This window comes from Miscanthus floridulus, chromosome 1 (assembly GCF_019320115.1).
Source record: "Miscanthus floridulus cultivar M001 chromosome 1, ASM1932011v1, whole genome shotgun sequence".
NCBI lineage: Eukaryota > Viridiplantae > Streptophyta > Magnoliopsida > Poales > Poaceae > Miscanthus > Miscanthus floridulus.
Window position 1 is genome coordinate 30,317,675 of NC_089580.1, and position 23,567 is coordinate 30,341,241.

Below are 23,567 nucleotides of genomic sequence, written 5' to 3' on the forward strand. Positions count from 1 at the left end.
TTAACCTGCTGGAAAGGATTCATCGGCTGAGCTACCGATGTTTGATTCTGGAAACCAGCTTGCATATGACCTTGTTGAATCCCTGCAACCTACTGATTTTGTTGAACTGTATGTTGAATAGGTAACTGTCCTGACCAACCATTATTAGAACTCATCGGTATAAAACTTACCGATGGCTGGTAATTTGCTGACATTGTTGGATAATTATAACCAGCTTGAGGCATGAACTGAACCCCAGTTTGACTCATAGCAGGGGCTTTCTGCTGCATCAGCAGTAAGCTTGCCGATGGACTTGAATTGGGTGTTTGAACCAAAGGCATCTGGAAACCTCCTGGAGTTGGTTGCACAGTAGTTGCTGTGGCATATTGAGGCACTTGAGCCATCGGCGAAACAGCCGATGGTATAGGAGCTTTTCCTACTGCATCAAACACTTGAGGTAACCCAGGATTGAAAGCAGATGACTCTAGAGGCATACCATATCCCCACCAATTAGCAGGAATCTGGCTATTCTGAGACACAGGGCCTGACATAGCTGATGCCGATAGATCTGTATTAAGCTGAACTCGTCCTCCTGGTAGTACCGGATCTGATCGTATCGGTGTAGATTGAATATTAGGTAAGCCTGCCGATACTAGAGGAGAAGTAACTTCTGTACCCACAATGGCCGAGGGAGCCGATGGAGTATTGACAGATGCCGGCTCTGGTTGGTGATAGGCAGGCCCAACGTAATGCGGTGACGCTTGTCCTTCTTTGAGAGTTCGAACCACAGCATTATGAACAGTATTGGACAGCATATTGGAATGATTAATCAAAGCATGATTTACTACAGAATTAACCATCTCTTGAAGTTTACCAGGATTGGAGTCAAAGGTAACCTACCGAGGCAACGGCAAATCTTGCTTCTGGATGACTTGTCCACTCTTGTTCAGGCTAAACGATCTCAGACAAAGCTGCCTGTATTCTTCTATAGCCTTTTCCATAGCCTGCCTCTGCTCTTCCTTAAGATCTTCTTCTGATACCGCGATAATGTTCCCTGAATCGATCTCGGGATTGAACATATTGATCGGATTGATTTGTCCCACCGAGCGTGCCAAAAGATGTGTTGATGCAAAAGTGGATCTGCAAACACAAAGGGCTAATACCCGAATCGATATCCAAAGCGTGCCAGTCGATTTGACCTGTTAATCGATAAGGATGAAGATACGAGCACTTTGGTCGTGACAACAGCGATACGCCCGAAAGTCACGGCCAAGAGGTACTCACGCGGAACTCGAGAATCATCGAAGGTCGCACTGAAGCGATGCAACTCGCCGAATCAATGAGAACTCGTAAAAAGAAAAAAAAATGCAAATTGACGAAGTCGCCGAAAAGTAAGTAGATGCAAATAGGAGTAAAAATTGGTTTTGATATTGATTGATATCTATTACATTGCTCCTCAATCTATATTTATACCCTGATCTAAAGAGACATAACCAAATACGACTAGGACACCAAGTCCATATCTAAGGAAACACGTGACTCTTACATGAATCATACTCTAACAAATATAGAAAAGGAAATCAACTCCTATCTATTTCCCTGTCCGCCTCAATTACGATGGAATTCTCACCGACCTCCTTTCCATCGGCATACTTCCTGTTTCATCGGCAGTAGTTTTCAAGCCTTCCTTCATCAGCATCGACAATAACATCTCCAACCTTATCGGCAACGCCCGAGTCTAAATCAACCTTTCCATCGATCACCACCATTCATCGGCAACCATCTTTACAAGCTGATTTTCATCAACTGTCAGCGTATACAGTAACTTTCCTCCTGCCGATTAGCCCACTCTGATCATTTTGACACGTGCAAAAAATGGTGTCAACAGGGGTAAACCTGGATGTTTGTGATGTAGGGAGTATAGAGGAGGGTGATTTCTTTATAAGTTTCATCTCAGAAATAGGAGTGATGATTTTCATTGGTGCTTAGTGGCGGTGTATGGAGCAGCTCAGCCAGAATTTAAAGAACAGTTCCTGGCTGAGCTTGTTCAGGCCTGCAGGAAAATGTCCCTACCTCTACTGATCGGTGGGGATTTTAACATCATTAGGAATCCCAGTGAGAAAAATAATGATAGGTTTGACAGTCGAGGGTCCTTTTTATTCAATGCCATTATAGATGGTTTGGATCTAAGGGAAATCAAAATGTCGGGAAGAAAATATACTTGGGCCAATTCCAAAAGTGTTTCGACTTATGAGAGATTAGATAGGGTGCTTGCCAGCACAGAATGAGAGCAAAAATTTTCACTAGTCACTGCTGACACTTTGAATAGGGAAATTTTGGATGACACTCCTCTGCTACTAAGTACGGGAGAGAAAGTACACACAGCTGGTCAGCCTGTGTTCAAATTTGAGCTTAACTGGTTTCTTCGGAAAGATTTCTTTGATACGGTTGCCAGGATTTGGAAAAGTGTAGACTATGGTTCTACTGCTATGAAGAAATAGCAGAATAAGATTAGAAGGCTAAGACAATTTTTGAGAGGCTGGGCTAAGAATGTGAATGGGAATTTTAGAAGAGAAAAGGAGGAACTATTTAGGTGAGCTGAGGAACTGGACTTGAAAGCAAAAACCCATGTTCTGAATCAACATGAACTGGATTTGAAACAAAGCCTGAAGGTAAGAATTACTCAAATGCATAGGGAGGAGGAAATCAAATGGTTCTAGAGGGCTAAGACCAAAAATCTGTTAGAAGGGGATAATAATACACAGTATTTCCAAATGGTGGCAAATGGAAAAAGTAGGAAAACAAGGATTTTTCGGCTAGAACATGAGGGAAAAGTGATTGAGGGACAGGAAAACTTAAAAGATTTCATAACAAAATATTATAAAAAGTTGTTTGGGTCATCACAAAGAAATGAATTCTCGCTTGATGAGTCACAAACCGAAGATGTACCTCAGATTAATGAAGAAGAAAATAAGATGCTAATAGACGAATTTATAGAAAAAGAAGTAAGAGAGGCAATCTTTCAAATGAAACATAATAAAGCATCCGGTCCTGATGGCTTTCCGGCGGAATTCTTTCAAGTGTTTTGGTCTCTCATCAAAGATGACTTAATGGCCATGTTTCAAGAGTTCCATGTGGGTAATTTGCCTCTGTTTAACCTAAATTTTGGTACAATCAGTCTAATCGAAAAACAAAAGGAGGTCAAGCAAATTCAGTAGTATAGGCCCATTTGCATGCTTAATGTGAGTTTTAAGATTTTTACTAAGGTCTTGGCTAATAGGCTAATGACAGTAGTTTGGCAGAACTGCCTAATCTAATGCTCTCCCAAGAGTATTTGTCTTCTATTAGACACTAAGTACCTAAGAGAGTGCACTAAATCGTGCCGTTCCGTCGAGCACACCTCAAGGGAGAACTCGAAAATCCACATTTTTCCGTTAGGATCATAAATGAGAATATAAAGCTTACAACATCTTTAGCCATTTCGTACATCACTTTATTAAAGTAGCAGAATATTACCTCAATTGATTATAACATCAGGATATAACAATGTTATCAGAATTTTCAGCGAAAATGTATATAACGACAAGTTTAAGCGCTAACATGAGGAACATTTATATACATGGAATGATAACAGACTATAAGTCTTTTCCTTTGCAAAAACATTTTGTGAAAATTTTGAATAAACTCCACGTCAGCAACGTAAGGAAATCCTCGCTGAGGCCACCAGGAGGCTCCCACACCCAAGTGTAGCTCAATTGTGCCTATCACCTACAACAGGGGGAATAAAACCTTAAGTACTCAATTGTACTCAGCAAGACTTACTTGACAAGAGAAAAATAAAAGACTCTAAGGATATGCAAGGCTATTTGGCTTGCTGGTTTATTGCTTTTGTAGGAAGCATTACTAATAGTGCGTCCTTATGTTCCAAGTTCTTAGCAATTGTGTTTAGTTAATTAGCTAATCATTCTATGTAAGCACCTATGCTACTTTCAAGCATGTGGTAAGCAATCAGAACCATTTTACAATCTTTCATATTTCAGTTCTTACTATGGTGCTAGACCATAGCCAAGTTGTACCGTCTCAGAGAAACGGTGATTCACGAATCAATGTATCCTAGCTAAGTACCCCGAAACACACGCCTCGCTTTCATCCCAGGCACAAATGGAACCAACTCATCTCCCTCATGTCAAGGGGTCTAGGTCCCCGTCCAAACTTGGACTCTAAGCCTCCAACACCTGAGACCCGGTCTCGGTATGGTGCTCAGACCTCCACCTAATACCCACCCCTAAAAGTCAGTCCGGAAAGAGTCGGAACCAATGATAAGACGTAACCATGGATTAGCATTCCACCGTGGTGACACGATCACCAAAGCACCACCCTTGCCGCTACTCCGATCGGCTCCATGATCCATCATTTTCCTATTATGATATTCGCAAATACAACACAGAAAACGTAATTAACCAACGACAACCGTGACTCTAAGCATATGATTATGACTCGCAAGCTAACGAGCTAGCTCTAATAACTAACATACTAGTCTACATATCTACGTCTGGTTGCTCCTAAAGCGGCACACTTGGAACTGTCTGGGCAAAGATTGGCATGTTCCACCTTAAATTACCGATAAACTTTCTCTCCTTGTCAATTGCAGGTCAAATTGACTGGCACATCTTGGGAGGAATTCACAGGATCGGTTAACCCTGCGTTGAAGCCAAGCGGATCTCTGGGCTCATCCTAAGTAGATCCTTTCGACTTGCTATGTGTCGACACAATTTCGTGATGACACACATTTTGGCATGTCCGGTGGGACCCCACAATCGTCATGGCGGTTTACAACAACAATGGCATCCTTATGGTGCCTTATGAAGACCTACCTGATGGAGATAAAGACATCATTAGCAAAGCTATAGAAGAATTTTAGAACAAGTGTTATTGTCCTACACCAAGACATGTGACAATAAAATTATTTAGAAATATCCACTACCGAGAGTTCTGTTGCATGGGTAGACGGATGCAGATGAAGCTGAAGACAGGTGTTTCTTCGTAGAGGCTATAAACAAATATGTTTATGATGCCATGTCGAATCATAATGAAGTTTTCTTGAACACATTCCATAACACAATGAAAAAGGTGTTTCATGGGTTTCCAGTTGATCAAGTTGGGCTAGCTTATTACATTATTCCACATCTATCGACTCAGGGGTCTAATCAAGCCAGTACTAGCCATCAAGAAGTAGCACCGGCTGGTAATGATGATGTCCAGGTAGTTCAGAGCAAGTTCAAGGTGCTACTACTAATCAGATACAGTATAATCCTAGATCGTCAGAACAGCATGTGCAATAGCCGATGGGGCAAGTTCAGAATCAAATGGTCAATTTTGGCACATCAGGCCAGGTACCGTCGTCGGCTCAAAAAATAGTGCCATCAGTTCAAAGGATTCGTAGAGATGTAGATCCTAATATCTATAACCAGAGACTTCAAGCAGCAAACCAGCAAAGGACCCAGCAGATAGAGATTCCACAAGGGTATCATTATGGCATAGATTACAACACCCTTCGTATGATTCTAAATCCGAGGTATCAAGGTACCCAAAATTTTAATCCATAAATGGGTCAACAATTGTAGAGAAATCCAAATTCAAATGCTGATGAGTTGTTGCTTAGAGTGACCGAGATGATGAAGAATCAGTTCGGTTTGAAGCCAAAAGGGCAGACCTTCTCGTACAAACGCCCATATCCAGAATGGTATGATTTGGTCGCTCTTCCTACAAATTATAGGCTCTCGGAATTTGCTAAGTTCACTGACCAAGATAGCACAAGCACAATAGAACATATCAGTCGGTATCTTACACAGTTAGGCGAAGCATCCATTGAAGAGGCCCATCGAGTTTATTTCTTCTCCTCGTCTCTGTCAGGGCCAGCATTCACTTGATTTTCATCACTGCCAGTTAACTCTATTGTCAATTGGGCTAACCTAGAGAAGAAGTTTCATACATATTTTTATACTAGGATAAGGGAAAAGAAAATTACTGATTTGACAACTATAAGACAGAGTTTCTTCAGAGATTCCGAGAGACCATAAATTTGTGCTTCTCACTAAACTTAACTGATGATCAGCTAGCTGCATTGGTCATTCAAGGAATGTTGCCAATGTGAAGAGAGAAGCTGCTAGGGCAAGAATTTGATAATTTAGGTCAGTTGGCTCAACGAGTGGTAACGCTCAATAGCCAATCTTAGAATATGCGCAGAGATACCCGATTCCAGAAGAGTACCACAATGGCAGAAGTCTATAATCCATATTCAGTCGATGACGACTATGAGGACAACAAAGAAGAAGAGGTTGCCGCGTCTGAATTGAATTGGGGTAAGAAGACAGTAATAGTGACAAATCCTTATGGAAGAGGAGTCGAAGAGAGCTATGACTTCGATGCCATAAAATCAGACAAGCTCTTCGATTTCTTGCTTGAGAAGGGACAAATTAAGTTGCTTGATAATCAAGTTATGTTGCCTTCTGATCAGTTAAAGAATAAGAAGTTCTGCAAATTTTACAACGCCACTTCTCATTCTACTAATGAGTGCAGAATTTTTCGGCAGCATATACAGAGGGCTATTCAGCAAGGAAGGCTCAAATTTGATATACCTCAAAAGATGAAAGTTGATGATAATCATTTCCCAAGAGATCATAATATGGTTGATGCTAGATTGCTTAGAGGAAAGACTAAAGTCCTAACATCAACTAGATCAAGGGAAACTGGAACAGTCGATCCTGAGATGCAAATATCGACTGATGAATATAGGGAGATTAGAAAGCATCATGACCAACAAAAGAGCTGATATGAGCAGGGAGAGACGTCAAAGGATGGGGCAACAAGGCCACGTGTTACATCTTGAATTTTGTTGAATAAATGGTAGTGGTAGAAGAAAAAGGATTATCAGCGTTGGTTAAAAGAGCAAGAATACCAGCGTCAATAGAAAAAAGAGAAGTATGAAAGAAAGCAAGTTGAATCCCATTGAAATTGTCCTTTCTTCAGACATTGCTGAAATGAAGGTTTAAAATTGCCTACCAGAAATAACTGTCTGGAGTGCAGCGAGCAATATTGGGAGTTTAGGTAACCTCAAGCCAACCACCGGTCTATCCATGCTCAAGATGAGTATCATCATAATAATATGGATTGGCGCTTAAAAAATAGAAGTGTTCATGATCAGCTTGGAAAGTGAGTTGTTGACAAAAAATGGGTTGATTATGAAGAAGAAAGTAATGAGAAAGAAAATGTTTGGTAGGAAGGCCAATGTTGTCCAGGGGGTCTGACAAGAAGCTAGAAAAGAAGAGTGCAATGCCTAAGGAACAGAGAGCTAGAACAGATTCAGGCATCTGGTAGACCTCAAGTGTGGTGTGCTAAACAAACAGCCGATAGAGGGCAACCATCGGCTAATATTCAAATGGCTTTTATGTTGCCGTTAGAATTCAGGGCTCCAGCAGATCAAGAAGTTTATTTAGATTTTGATGAATTAGAGTATAAGGAAATAGTTGCCAAGCTAACAGTTATACAACAGGCTATATTCGATAAGCCAATCAAGCATCGACACTTAAAGTCTTTATATGTAAAAGGTTTTATTGATGGGAAGCCGATGAACAAGATGTTGGTGGATGGAGGTGCTTCTGTCAATCTTATGCCTTATACCACTTTTTGCAAGCTTGGCAAGGGGCCAGGAGATTTGATTGAAATTGATATGATGCTTATGGATTTTGGAGGTAATGCATCTAAAACCAGGGGGCAATGAACATCGAATTGACAATTGCAAGTAAAACTTTGCTCACCACATTCTTTGTCATTGATGGAAAAGGATCATACAGTTTACTCCTTGGTCATGATTGGATTCATGCAAACTATTATGTACCATCAACCATGCATCAGTGTTTGATTCAGTGGCATGGAGATGATGTCGAGTTGGTTCGTGCTGAAGAATATGTGAGTATCGCAACAGCCAATCCAGTATATTGGGAGCTAGAAGACTTCAAGTGTTTTTTCTGGCAAGCTGTGGGAAAAAGGCTTCATTAAGATCAATAATGAAAGCCAATAGCCGATCCAAGCAGTCGGCTTCGAAAATTCATTTTAATGGATAATCCAATAGATGGTATAGATGGTAAACTAGGACATGGCTTTACGTCGGCCGATGAATTAGAAGTGATAGATATTGGTTCTGGAGATAGACATAGGCTGACGTATATAAGTACCAAGTTGGATCCTGAGTATAAGCAAGAGTTAGTGGGTTTATTAAAGGAATTTAAAGATTATTTTGCTTGGGAATACTATGAGATGCCTGGTCTAGATCGATCGATTGTTGAACATCGGTTGCCAATCAAACCTGGATATCGGTCGTTTAAACAAGCTCCGAGGACATTCAACCCAAACGTTCTTGATGATACCAAAAAGGAGACATGGATGCCGATATGCAGAATGGATATCGAATGTTGTTCCTATGTATAAGAAAAATAGGAAGTTAAGAGTTTGCATCAATTTTAGAGATCTGAACAAAGCTACACCCATGGATGGTTATCCGATGTCGATAGCCGATATGTTGGTAGATACAGCAGCCGGGCACAAGGTTATTAGTTTCATGGACGGCAATGCAGGATATAACCAAATTTTTATGGCTGAGGAAGACATAGCAAAAATAGCTTTCAGATGCTCTGGCGCAATATGTTTATTTGAATGGGTTGTGATGACCTTTGGCTTGAAAAATGCCGGTGCAACTTATCAGAGGGCAATGAATTATATTTTTCATAAGTTGATCGACAGGATCGTTGAAATTTACATTGACGATGTGATGGTAAAATAAGGGTACAAAGAACATCTAGCTGATTTGTGGGAGACTTTGGAGTGCACAAGAAAACATAGTCTAAAGATGAATCCTAATAAGTGTGCCTTTGGAGTATCAATTGGACAATTCTTGGGTTTCATGGTCCACGAGAGAGGAATCGAAATTGGTCAAAAAGCATGAAAGCAATTGATGAGGCAGTGCCCCCGACTACTAAAATAGAGTTACAATCTTTGCTTGGTAAGATTAATTTTATCAGGAGGTTTATTTCGAATTTATCGGAGAGAGTTCTATCATTTTCTCCCTTGTTGAAGTTGAAAAATGATCAAGAATTTAAATGGAGTGACGTACAACAAAAAGCGTTTGAGGAGATAAAAGAATACATGAAATGTCCACCCATGCTGATCCCTCCTTAGCAAGGTAAGCCTTTTAAGTTGTACGTATCGGCCGATGACCAAATGATTGGATCGGCCCTGATGCAAGAGTTCAAAGGAAAAGAGCGAGTTGTTTTCTATCTTAGTAGGAGGCTTCTGGATACAAAGACAAGATATTCTCCCGTCGAAAAGTTATGCTTATGCTTATATTTTTCTTGCACTAAGTTACGACATTACTTGTTGTCGGCTGAGTGTATAGTTGTCTCCAAGACTGATGTGATCAAGCACATGCTATCAATGCCAATATTAAATGGAAGAATGGGAAAGTGGATTCTTGCGTTGTCAGAATTTGACTTGAGGTACAAATCGGCTAAAGTAGTCAAAGGGCAAGTAATAGCTGATTTTGTCACCCAGCATGATAAGCCAAGTGTTGGCTATGTGGAGCCGGTACCCTAGACGTTGTTCTTTGATGGGTCATCATGCAAGCAAGGTGGTGGCACTGGTGTTGTTATTATTTCACCTTGGGGGCAAGTTTTGAGTTTGCTTTTTCAGCTGAACCAAAGATTACCAACAACCAATCAGAATATGAAGCTATTCTTAAGGGGCTTCAACTTCTTTATGAAGTAAAAGCCAAGGTAATTGACGTATTTGGAGATTCATAGTTAATTATTAATCAGTTGATCGACATATATGAATGCAAAGAAGATACTCTGAGGGGATATTATGATCAGTGCCAAGGGTTGCTCAAGGAATTTCCTTATGTCTCTCTTCAACATATTCCAAGAGCACAAAATAAAGAAGCTAATCGTTTAGCTCAAAGTGCGTCAGGTTATCGAGTGTTTCAAGAGGTCTTAAGTAGTGAAACCACAAATAATGATTGGAGAGTTGAAATAGCCAATTACCTTAGGAATCCATCATAGAAAGTTACCAGGAAGCTAAGGTACAAATCGACTAAGTATGTTTTACTAGATGATCAGCTATATTACAAAACATTTGATGGGGTGTTGCTTAAATGCTTAAATAAAAAAGAAGCCAAGGTGTTGATGGGTGAAGTACATGAAGGGATGTGTGGAGCTCATCAATCGGCTTATAAGATGAAATGGATTATTCGTAGGACTAGATATTTCTAGCCAACAATACTGGAAGACTGTTTTGAATATTATAAGGGGTGCTAAGACTGTCAACATTTTGGTAATATTCAGAAATCACCCACATCGGCTGTGAATCCAATAATCAAACCATGGCTATTTCGAGGTTGGGGAATTGATCTAATTGGCCAAATTTTTCTGCCTTCAAGTAAAGGACATAAGTTCATATTGGTAGCAATGGATTACTTCACTAAGTGGGTTGAGGCAATTCCTTTGAAGATGGTAACCTCAAAGAACATGGTTGATTTTTGTCAATGAGCATATTGTGTATCGTTTTGGGATTCCTCAAACTATCACCATCGATCAAGGGACAATATTCACATCAGAAGAGTTTGGAGATTTTACTTCTAGTATGGGAATTAAGCTGCTAAATTCTTCTCCTTACTATGCTCAGGCTAATGGCTAGGTAGAGGCGTCCAATCATATTATGATTAAGCTGATCAAGACAAAGATTGAGGAGCAGCCAAGGAAGTGGCATTCAACGCTTAATGAGGCATTATGGGAATATAGGATGGTATGTCATGGATCGATTAAAACATCACCTTATGAACTTGTGTATGGTCATAATGCAGTCCTTGGGAAATTCAAACTGGATCGAGGCGTGTCACATTGCAAAATGATTTGTCAGCAGAAGTCTATAAGAATCTTATGATAGACGACTTAGAGGACTTGAGTTGCCATCGGCTGCATGCTCTTGAGAATATCAAAGCCAATAAATTAAGGATTATAAAGTATTACAATAAAAAGGTCAAGGGCAAACAATTTTCTGAAGAAGACTTAGTCTGGAAAGTAAAATTGATGATCGGGTCAAAGGACAGCAAGTTCGACAAATGGTCGCCTAATTGGGAAGGACCTTATTGGATTAAACGTTGTGCACCTGACAATGCTTATATTTTGAAAACGCTAGGAGGAGAAGAAGAGTTTGATAGAGCAATCAATGGAAAATATCTAAAGAAATATTATCCTAGCGTTTGGATTAATACTTGACAGCCGATTTGTTCGATCATCGGCTCTAATAGCCGATACCATAAGGGTGTCGCCTCTAGTTCAAAAATAAACCCAAAGAGGGAAAAGCCGATATGATATGTATCGCCTATAAGAGCAAAACAAACACGGATAAATTAATGCATGGAACATGAAGTACAAGGCAAAAGAGAAACCACTTAAAATGAAGAGATTGTTTGCTAGTGTCACCTATTACAAGCTAAAGGCTAGAAAATACTTTATTCACTATGTCATTGGCTTGGGAAATAAGGGCTACAGAGTTGGCGGCGTCGAAGAAATCCTCAACGAGGTGCTCATGATCCCTAGGGTGTTCGGTGGCTGGGAAACTATGGGAAAGAAGCTGAAGCTCGGGGCCAGAGCGCGCTTGCGCAGCAGCCAACGCCATGGCAACACCATGATGGATGCCATGAAGAGCGACCTCTCTGACACAGTTTGGGATGTCGTGCAAGTGAACCATCAGAATGGCGCCCCTGGCATTGACGAATCCTACCGCGTACTCCGCAGCTAATCGGAGGCTTTCTAGCTGAGCCGATAGATCTAAAAAGATTTAAGGGAGGGATGATCAAGATCTTAAAGATAAAATTAAGAAGAGACAGAAAGTTGTGGTAGACATCTTACCTATGATTCTGGCCTTGGCCTTGGCCAACCTATCCTCCACCGGGTCGGCCTCGGAGGGTGATCGGCATTGAGCCATGGCCAGAACTGATTCTGCGATGGAGAGGCAGTCGGTGAGCTTCTGGCCAGTCCGATCGATGGAGGCAATCAGATCATCATTGTTGATTTGTCTCCTCAGGTAGCAGGGGAGTTGACGGTGAGTTGTTGATGAAGATGACCCTAGAAGTTGAGCAGAGTCGGCCCTATGCTCCAGTACGATAGGAGCATCCCAGGTTGAACCCTCCTGATGACGAAGACGCCGACGTGGTGACACAGACCCGTTGAAGGCCTCCTCAGCAAACCTCTTGCCGTTCTTCATGCCTTCAAACCTATGGGAAGGCAGAATCACACCAAAGATACAGAAGGTTTGGATCGAAGAAGGTCATTTTTTGACCCACAACCGTGGCCCGTATATATAGCCTAGGAGGTGAGAAGATAGGCTTTGCCAGGGTTATGGAATTAAAGTTAGATATGAAAATGGATCGACACTCTAGAAATTCAGGGAACAGATCACGAAGAGACAATAGATTCGGACTTATTGCTTCCCATAATTTCAAAATATCGTGGGATTGATATGAAAGGTTTGCATTTACTGGCGATCAGCCCACTAAGACTTCATTGGATTGAAGGGAGTCCGGATCCCTACAAGGCCAAAGGTCATCATGGACCAAGTCACATCGGCCCGTTGATAAAATTGCATTAGGGGAAGGGGAAAGGTCGCATGCTTAAAAGATGCCCATATACCTAACCAATTTCTCAGTGACTGGGAAACAATGGGAAATAATGCCGCCTACTAAAAAATGCCCATTTCTCGGTGGCTGGGAAACCGTGGGAAAGAAGTCTATGGTTTTCTCGATGGGCATTTGATGAAGCAAACAAGCGGAAGGTGTCCACACATTTTAGCCCTTGCAAACACTAGAACAACTCTACAATTATGGTGAGAAAACTCAGGTGATGTCACAAGAATTCTTCTAACCGCAGTAGCTGATCCTCTTGCTCGACAAGACGCTAAAATGAGCAACACAATCATCCTATGCACAAGAATTCTTCTAACCACTCAAGATCCCCATAGCGAAGAATTAGACCATGGAGGGTCCAGCGGAGCCAGGGGCACTCGAGGAAGCAAGCAGAAGAGAAACATAACTAAGTTGTTGAGTTGCTCTCGCCAGAGTCGGATAGACATTTTATAGTCGGCCTGAAAAGATAGATCCAAGTGCCTGTGAAGCAATGATGGTCTCATAAAGTTTTGAAGCATGGGCTCATAAGCCGGCAAAGATGATGACAGATAGTAGACCCCAGATCAAGATTCTCTACCCGTGACTACGGACCTATCGGAGGCACAGGCATGGAAATTTTGGAATAAAATTACTTTTATCCCAAAATTGGGGGGCATGTGTTTACACCAAAATTTGGGAAGATGAATATGGGAACTCGAAGCTCCCAAAATCGTGTCATCAAGGAATCGATTGCATAAAGGTCAATATCAACTTATTCAAATACAGCACTAGAATCGGCTCTCTTCAGATGATGCTAGCAGATAACGACAAAAGCTACGGTTGGTGCTGGAAAAAATATGTTGGACTCTACAAAAGGGGAAAGATTAGGGTCCAAGTTATCTTAAATTAGAAATATTTTCTCTTATGCCAATGATTGTAATGAGTCGTACTTAAGTAGGATTCATGCTTAGATTCCGAGTATTTGGACCCTGGCTATTGTAAAAGAGGACATCTAATCAATCAAATACAATTTACTTTTTTTTGCTCTGTGCCAACCCTTAGGAGTAGGAGAAGAGTAGATCTCGACGAGTTCTTCAACAAGTAGGGCTGCATTGGTCCGACCGACCTTCGGCTTGTCTGTAAGTACCGTCATGGCTTATACTTTTATTTGTACGGCTGCATCGGTTAAGTTTGACCTCCACTGCGAACTCTAGTATGAGCTAGTTATTGACTTTTGTCTAGTTCAAGTACGGCTACATCAATTCGATCGACCTTCACTGCTCGAATTATATTAAGGTCAAGTGATCAGCTCTACCTAAGGGTGACGTCCTTCGGGTAGATTCATTAAGTTACCGATCTTGCTGATGTTCTCATTGTTATTAGTTTGCAGCAACATCAATCTGCCTAGTTAAGATCGATCTAGATCGGTCTCATATCCTTTTAGTCTATTGTTTGCTTCGTCACAACACGATGTCCCTTACTTTGAGCGATGTGTTATGTTTCATCGGCTATTTCTACTTCGATCTTGATCATGCATAGTACGCGGTTAAGGCATGTATAATCTTGAAGAGGTTTGCTGGCTAGTTAAATCTGGTCTATAGTTCGCTATTATGGGTGTGACGATTCGATCGATCCCCACTAATGGCACTATAGATTGGAGGATGCTAGTTAGTAGATCTGTTCTCGATTAGGTGTGACCTTAACTGTTTGTTATGCCTACATCGGCTAAATAGCCGATCACCAATGCTTTAACGTCTACAGTGTGCGTCTAAGATTCTGTTAAATGTGAATAGATCTGTGTACTTTAAAGGTTTGATTTGTTGTCTTTATCATAGCTGCATCAATCTAGTCGAACCCTACTGTTAGAGATAGCAGGTTAGGTCTGATGAGTTCATAGGTTTGTCCATGTGAAATAGTCGATTGCTCACCCGTTGTAGTTCCTTTTCACCCGGCCTGAGCCTTCACGTATAGCATGTCTTTCGGAAAGCCTGTTGAAGTATAGATGGTTTTACGGATTCTAAGGTTTTAGTTTGTTATTATCATCATAGCTGCCATTGATCTGGTCGAACCTCATTGTTGATGGTAACAGATTAGATTCAGAGGGTTTGTAGGTTCATTTGTATTATACAATCGATTTATTTGCATGCTATATCCTTTCTCGATTAGATTCATCAGCTCAATAATTTGCACTGGTAATATTCACCTAGCTGATGATTTCACTTATATTTGCGGGCATTGTATTTATCAACCTAAAATCGATCACGATCCAAAAGCTTTACTGTCCGTAATAGTCGATTTCTGTGCATATCGGCTTTTAGGTCGATTTTCTCGTTTGGCTGCTCCCGAAGCGGCACACTTAGAACTGTCTAGGCAAAGACCGGCATGTTCCACCTTAAATTAGTGATAAACTTTCTCTCCTTGTCAATTACATGTCAAATTGACTGGCACACCTCGAGAGGAATTCACAGGATCGGTTAACCCTACGTTGAAGCCAAGCAGATCTCCAGGCTCATCCTAAGCAGATCCTTCCGGCTTGTTGTGTGCTGACACATTTTCGTGCTGACACTATGTGAACAAAATATACTAGCAGATAGATCAAAATTTTAGGAACCTAACAAAATTAGTATCACAATTTTTATCAACTACACAAATTTTCATTGAATTTACAAGTTTGCCTTAGAAATTAAATTAGAAAATGCTTACGGAAAAGGGAAAAAACAGCGGCAGCCAATTCAGCCCAGCAGCTCCCTGGCCCAGCGCGAGTGCGGCTGCGCGTGCAGCAGGCCAGCCCAACAAGCGGCCCACGGCGAAAGCGCTTCGCGTGCGCGGCGTTTATGCGAAAGAGACCCTGTATTTCTAGTAAATCCACCTGAAGTCCAAACCCTATTTATACCTCTCTCTGACATTCGCGCTTAACTCACTGGGTTTATCCTAATTCGAGCGTGTGTGCCCCTAGCGGCCGAACGCACGACGCGCGCGACGTCTGCTGGCACGCGATGACCACGTCGACACTGGGAGCCCCTGATGACTCCACAAAGAAGCCGACCGCCACCTAGGGTTCCCATGGCCACACTAGGAGATGGTTGGGAACTCAGAGAGGATCTAAGCCCAACCAACCACAGCGGTGCCGGGGCAACACGTTTTGTGACTACGACGTGGCCATTCTAGTGATCTAGCGCGGCTAACGGACTAAAGGGCGGGCAAATGGGCAATAGTAACTTACAGGGATCATGGTTGACACAGTGGTTTCATCTAGGATGGCCCAATCAGAGCTGGCCACGTACGAGCCGATGGGGCGGCGGTGCTTCGAGACGGACACCGACACGTCACCTCATCGCCGATGAAAATTTTGACCAAAATAAGGCGAGCACTAATACGAGAGGGTCAACTCGAGCCCCGAAACACCATCAATTGAATCCTCACCCTAGGATTGGGACTTACCCCTAATCCACTGGTCGCGGCGGCACCCATGGCCAACAGCAAACAAAACACCCAATTTCCGGTCGGTAGTGCTCGGGCGGGCTTGAGGAGGAGGGGATGCCTAATTAACTTCTTTTACTACTTTATGGCACGAGGGATTGGACTGGGAGCCTGAGCTGGGGATTTAGAAGGGGATGGTGCACTACCGCTGCTATGTCGTGGCCCGCGGCCTCGACCTAACGCGGACCGGCCAAGACATAACAAGGGCACAACTGCGTGGGAACATGGCCGTGCGAGCGTAATAGAGGGGTGTTAGTTAGTGAGGGGATAAGGACAGAAACAGGACAAGCAAGAGCGCCAGGCATAGCGTGCCAAGGCGATGATGGCGCGTGGGCGGCAGGGTAGCGGTGGTGAGATAGTAGCGCTATGAGGAAGCCAAGACAAGCGGTGACATGGCGGGTAGGTAGAACGAGTGGCGAGACGGGTGCCACGATGATCAGACGACGACTGCAGTGGCGTCGGCATGGCCCTGCATATGGCCTGGCCAGTAGCGCGCACGTGGTAGCTACACAGCAGCAGCACCGCCTGAACCCACGAAAGAAAGCTAGGGTTGACATAGCCCGACGTGTGTCGACAGCCAACGAGGTCGGCCAGTGGAGCAGTGCCATGGCCAGGAGCGGCTTGGCAACGGCGGTGTGCTCGCGTGGTGACTGTGGGGCTCAGGGCGAGAGACTAGGAACGACGCCATGCACGCTTTTCAAAGCAGACCAAAATCTACTTAATAATTTGACGAAAGCTCAACCAAGTCCACGAACCCAAAACCAGCACTAACGTCTAGCTAACGAAGCAATTCCTACCACCAGAGGATGACCAAAGAGGAAGTTGGAGAGACGCCAAGATAGGTCCGTCGTGCTGAACGCTAGTTCACGAACAGAGCGCCAACAGCATAGTTACATCACGTTTCAACAAAATTTGGGCAATTTTTAAGAGGGCCACGTGACATCCAACACAACTACAACCTACACCATGCTCAAGTGCTTGCTTAGAGGCAACTAACCGTACAAGAACATGAAGTTAGTGTTTAAACAATTTTATTAGCATTTAAATGTCAAAACGGCATTGTCTACTATTATTTTCAGACTTAGAAAAGGGCAAGGTCCGGTTAGAATTAACAACCATTAGCGCTTTCGTCACAATTTTTAACATGTCTAAACCTTATTAATTTCAACCAATAAGCATTTCACACAATAGTCCATACTTCATACTAACCCAAAGGAGCAAAACATTTAAGCACTATTTAGCTATTTTTGTTCAATATTATTCTCTAAAAATGACACTTTAACCACAATTTCAACTTCTTGCTAATTTAACGAAAAGTCCTAGTCTAAATTTCGGATTCGATTTCTGAGCTCCCAAAAGCACTAGTTAACAATGTTCACTTTCCAAAATTAAAGTTGCATTTCCATCTACACTATTTGCTCATCATTTTTACATAAGCACTATACATATGTTATATTTTGTTTTTGTTTACAGAAATTGTTTTTCGTTTCCAGTGTGTTTTAACTTGTTAAAATTCGAAAACTCGTTCGGCTAGATTCTTTGAGGCCTTAACCTAAGCAAGCTCGTAACACCAGAGGTGTTACAGGTAGCTGATAAAATAGTCAGGAAATCACAAACAGCCTTTATGCCAGGGAGGAATATTCCGGAGGGGGCTGTGGTCTTGCATGAAACAATTCACGAGTTGCATAAGAAGAAGAAGAATGAGGTAATCTTAAAACTGGACTTAAAAAAGGCTTATGATAAAGTCAATTGGTCCTTTGTGAAACAAACTCTCAGGATGAAAGGCTTCTCACCGACATGGTGTAAGTGGATTGAGGAGGTAGTCAGTCGAGGAAGTGTGAGGATTAAAATAAATAAGGAGATCGGGCATAATTTTCAGACAAGAAAAGGACTTAGACATGGGGATCCTCTCTCACCTATCCTATTCAATCTGGTTGTTTATATGTTAGCTATTCTGGTTTCGAGAGCAAAAAATAATGGACAGTTTAGGGGGCTGCTTCAAAATCTGGTAGACGACGGGTTATCCATCCTACAGTATGCAGACGATACGGTCTTGTTTCTGGAGGACGATCTAGAGGAGTCTAGGAATCTAAAACTTGTTTTGGTAGCTTTTGAGAAGCTTTCGGGATTGAAAATTAATTTTCACAAAAGCGAAATATTTTTTTCGGTGCTGACAAGAACCGAAGGCAAGAGTACACAGGGAAGCTTTCCCTTTAGATACCTAGGGATTCCAATGCATTTCAGGAGGCTTTCTAATAAACACTAGAGCGCAGTAGAAGAGCGATTCTAGAAAAAACTCAGTAGTTGGAAGGGGAAACTTCTTTCGTCGGGAGGTAGATTAGTATTGATTAATTCGGTTCTTTCTAGCTTATCAATGTTCATGATGTCATTTTTTGTTATCCCTAAAGGGCTGCTAAAAAGATTGGACTACTATCGGTCCAGATTTTTTTGGCAGTGTGAGGAACATAGTAAAAAATATAGGCTGGCAAACCGGCAAAGTGGAGTATCCTTTGCAAGCCAAGGTGTAGGGGGGGGATTTTAAATTTGGAAACTCAGAACACATGTCTACTTAGTAAATGGATCTTCAAGCTTATTAACGAGGATGGCATGTGGCAAAATATGCTTAAAATGAAGTATGTCAAAGACAAATGTCTAACTCAAGTTGAAAGAAGACCAGGGGATTCGCATTTCTGGTCAGGATTGATGGAGGTGAAGAATGTATCACTTCAGTATGGAAGATTCAAGGTGAACAATGGTCACCAAACTAGATTCTGGGAAGATGTGTAGGTGGGTTATCAATCGCTAAAGCGGAGGTTCCCTAACCTGTACAGTTTAGTGGGGAAAAAGAATGCTTCTGTAGCCAACGTACTGAGCTCAACCCCGCTGAATATTTCCTTTAGGTGGGCAATAGTGGGGGAGAGGCTGGAAGAGTGGCTTAGGCTGGTTGCTCTAGTGCTGCCGGCATCTTTAAACAATGACAAAGATAAATTCATCTGGCTATTAAAGAAAAATGGTTTTCTCAACTCAGTCGTTATATGGAGAGATAATGAAAAAGGATAGAATTGTGGGGAAGGAGATATTCTGGAAAACAAAAATACCTTTGAAAATTAAAATTTTCCTATGGTACTTAAAGAGAGGGGTGGTTTTAACAAAGGATAATTTACTAAAGAGAAGGTGGAAAGGTGATTCTAAGTGTAACTTTTGTGGTTTAGAAGAAACCATTCAACACCTTTTTGGATTGCGGGGTGGCTTGGTTTGTTTGGAATGTGTTGTTCATTACTTTTAATATTCAACCACCAAGAAGCACGACTCATTTGTTTGGATCTTGGGTAACGAGCTTTGCTCTAGGGCTAAGAATTCAAATAATTGTGGGGATAGCGGCAATGTGCTGGGTTTTATGGTTGAATAAAAACGATGTGGTGTTCCAAAGATCAATTGCTAACTCTTACTTGCAGGTAATTTTTAGGGGGGCATATTGGATCAGGCAATGGTCCTAGTTGTCTAAAGAAGAGGAGAGAGGGGCTTTGAATGAAGGATGCATGCGTCTGGAAGGAGTGGCGCTACATTTCTTTGGTGACCATGTTTGGAAGAACCAAAGAAGGATACGAAGGTAGTCCTATGGTGTTGTTTTGTCACATGTTATGTTTAGGGGTTTTGAGCAGAGGACTCGCTGTATTGATGGGGTTTTGAGCAGAGGACTCGTTGTATTGATGCTGTCAGTAGTAAGGTGTATGGTTTTGGGACTCTCTAATGTCCGTGTAGCGGAACTTTGGTCTAAGGACCTCTCTTGTATCGTTGGGCCATAACCATTCACTTGTGAATGTGAAGTCCGGAATGTTTTTATTTCGTAATCTAAAAAAAATTGTTCTTCTATCGATGAAATCAATGTCAACAATGACAATCTCGTTGTGACTACTATCACTGAAGTCATCCCAACCAAGAAATCATCAAGGGCAGCACTGGGTGAACATGTGGCGAGACACGGTGAGATATAGTTGCAGCCTTGCAGTCTTGCAGAGTTGCAGAGGAGAACGGGGTCGTGAGGAAGAAGGAAACGCTGTGGTTGGCCGGGTCGCGATGCGCGGGCGCGGGAGCGAGAGCCGGCAGGTGCGAATGGGATCGGACGACAACAACGAGACGGGCCCGGGGCCGGGCGGTCTCTGTCCGCCACGCCACTGCGAGGCTCCCGGCGGTCGCTCTGGATCGGTGTCCCTCGTCGACACCAAGAAACGGATCGGTGCGGGTCCCTCGTCCTCATCGAATCGTTGATTTGTTGTAGCATGTGGCTCACGTTCCCTGGCTCGCAAAAAGACGGCAAAGCGCCAGCTTTCCGCCTGTTAACTTCACACGCAGCGTTTGCACCGGCGACCCTTTTCCGTGCAAGTGCCGCGCCGGAGCATTATAAATATATATTTTTTCTTCGCTTTAATTCACATCATGCTACATGTAGCACTAGCACTTGATTATGCAATTTGCACGTCAACACGGGCCCCACCTCTAGCTGTAGTAGTAGTTCTAGCGGCAGATAGCTGCATGCACCGTACTAGCCTCAGTGTGCCCATGTTTCCAGTTCACCATAGCATGCGCGCGTCCGTCCGTCCGTCCGTGCCAAAACTTCACCAGTGCGAGGACCCGAGAGTCGTTCTACGTCATGAGCGACGCCAGCCCCAGCAGGGGCACCGCGGCCGGCGGCGGCCTGCTGCGGCATCGGGTCGTACGCGAGCCGGCGGAGCGCGAGGAGCCTGCGCGCCGCGCGGAGGCGGCGCGCGAGCGCGGCGGCCTCGGCCCGAAGCCGCGCGTTCTGGCAGCGCACGGCGAGGTCGTGCCGCGCCAGGGCCTGCAGCCTGGCCTCCAGCTCCTGCTTCTCGGCGCGGAGCCGCGCCGCCGACTCGCGGACCTCCTCCAGCCGCTGCTGCTTCCGCGCGCGCGACCGCTGCGCCGACAGGCGGTTCGACATCTTGCGACGCTGACGCCGGAGCCGCTCCTCCTCCTCCGGGTCCGGGTCCGGGTCAGCGTCCCTCGCCGCCTCGGCCTCCTCGGCTTCCGCGGCCGGCCTCGACGCCATCACCTGCTCCAGGCTGGGGCAGGACTCGGGCCCCCACGGCGTGAACCCGCACGTGATAATGTCCATCGTGCCGCAGCTGGACGACGCAAGGTCAAGGGCTTCCTGCACAGACAGCATCTCCTTCTAGTTCTCCCCCACTGTTTGCCCTACGATCTATGAGAGCAGGGACTACGTATCCGCAATTCCAGAACTAGGTGGGGGGAGTAGAGAATCGGGGAAAAGGGAGGGACGATGATGAAACGCCCGGTATTTATAGAGGAAAAACGGAGACCCCGATCGGGCCTGGCGAGGTAGGCCCCGCCAGTGAAGTGGCCCACCGTTACGTGGGGTGTCTTCCTTCCCTTCCCGGGTGGCTGTTAGCCCTACTTTTTCCACAAGACCCGCTTTACTCGTGGCAACCAAAGATTCATCCGCCCGCCCGCCTGCTTATCCGCCCCGCTACAAGTACGCCCGCGGCCCTCCTGCACTCCATCCGATCCGACGGCAGAGGATGATTTGGGCATCACCAACCGACGGCTCACGGTATGGTCATCGAGAAACGAACACCGGTGCGGTGCGGTCGGGCGCGCCGCGCTTTTCTCGTGTGCCCGTTAAGGCTGGCTGGTGTGGTAGTGGTGCGACGTGAGGAGGACACCACGAACGAACGCCCCGGGCGCGCGTTGTAGCTTAGCCACGAAGGAATCAATGGTCCGGCGATGCGTGCACACGTGCCGGGCTGCCGGCTCTCCCGTCCGGCGCCGCGGCGCAGGCACCATCTCCGGATGGAGCTAGCAGTAGGCTGTCGACTGGGGCCGCGAGGTTGCCCGCGTGGCGGCTCGCCGGAAGCTCGCGGCGCGCGCGGCACAGTGAGGTGCAGTGCAGTGGCGGATCGGAGGCCGCGTACGTGTGTGCGATGGCTGATGAGCTGCTGGCTGCTGCGGATCAATTGCGAGGCCGCGGAGGGGCACACGTCGTCACTCATGTGACGAATTTCTCCTGCTGCACCTTCGTCGTCCATTGCATGCGGCTAGGCAGCGCCGCAGGTCCAAAGCATCGAGCAACGACGTACCTCAAAGCTGACACCACCCCCAATTGTTCTAAGGCCGCGTTTGGAACAAAGGATTTTCGTAGGAAAATCAAAGGAAACAAAAACGCAGAAACGGGAGGACGGTAGAGCGTTTGGAACACAGGAAAGTAATATTTCCTTTCCTACGGAACACTGTAGCTTCTACGCAGTTTCACGGGAAAGTAAAACTCCACTCCAGTCTCTCGTTTCTGATTCATTCGCGGAAGCCCGAGGTGACGACGGCAATAATTCATCAGATGCATGGTTGTCTGCTGCTAAAAGCTGGTGGATGAGTAAGTGCATGGGTCCCACAATAGTAAAAAGAGCATGGTAACTACTGATGTGTTTTTATAAAGATCATCATTATGTGTTAAGTAACGTTTATCTACCATATGCTTTGCAATTCCTATGTTATAAATTCCTGTGTTCCAAACCGCCTAAATTTTCTGTTCTTTTGTTTTAAAATCCCGTAGTTTTTCACTTTTCATCATACCTTATTCCTGTGTTTTTTCTATTCCTGTGTTTTGAATTCCTTCGTTACAAACATGCCCTAAGTTGACGGGGACTGGTGCCTACGTGCGACCGTGCGTGAGTGACTGGCCATCCATGCATTAACAATGGCGGCGATCATCTTCAACACGTGCCGCGACCTGCTGCATGCGAGTACATGCTTCATCGATCCATTAAGATTCACTAGTATAGATTCATTCATGGAATTCACTAGTACAGATCATGGCTGGCTCATCGATGATGATGATCTTAGAGATGATAAGCTAGCGTTGGTTAACGGTCAAAACCTAGCTAGCAGCCTGTCTCTCTCCGTTGGCGGTCAGAGCGAGCTGTCTGGATCAGGCAGTAATTGGAGGGCACAGTCATTCAAGAACGTCGGCCGGCTAACGACGAAAACCTAAAGCAAGTGAATGCGACGGGGATCGAGCTTCACGAGTATCCTTCTAGCCTGGGCGTGGAACAGTAGTGTCCATTCTTACCGGATCCATCACGAAACATAGGCGCAAGTTTTTTCGGCACGCTTCGTGATGCCTTGCTGCATCGATGCATATCACTTCTTTTTTTTTTGCCTGGCTGCAAGATTTTTTTTTTTTTGAAGGTCACTGGCTGCAAGAAAATTAGGCGCAAGTTTTTGCACATACGCGTCGTCTGCTCGATATGGAAGGATCAGTGCAGTATGTATATGTGTGAAGTGTAAAATTTTACGATGGATGCATGGAGCAGACGACGTATATGCACGGCGGTGGGATTGCTTTATTGAAAGGTTCCGTAAG

The 23,567-nt window shown here is 44.2% G+C and overlaps 1 pseudogene; it reads right to left on the minus strand.

Moving 5' to 3' along the window:
• Positions 1 to 20,818: 20,818 nt before the first annotated feature.
• Positions 20,819 to 21,443, minus strand: LOC136477290 (ocs element-binding factor 1-like; annotated as a pseudogene).
• Positions 21,444 to 23,567: the final 2,124 nt, after the last annotated feature.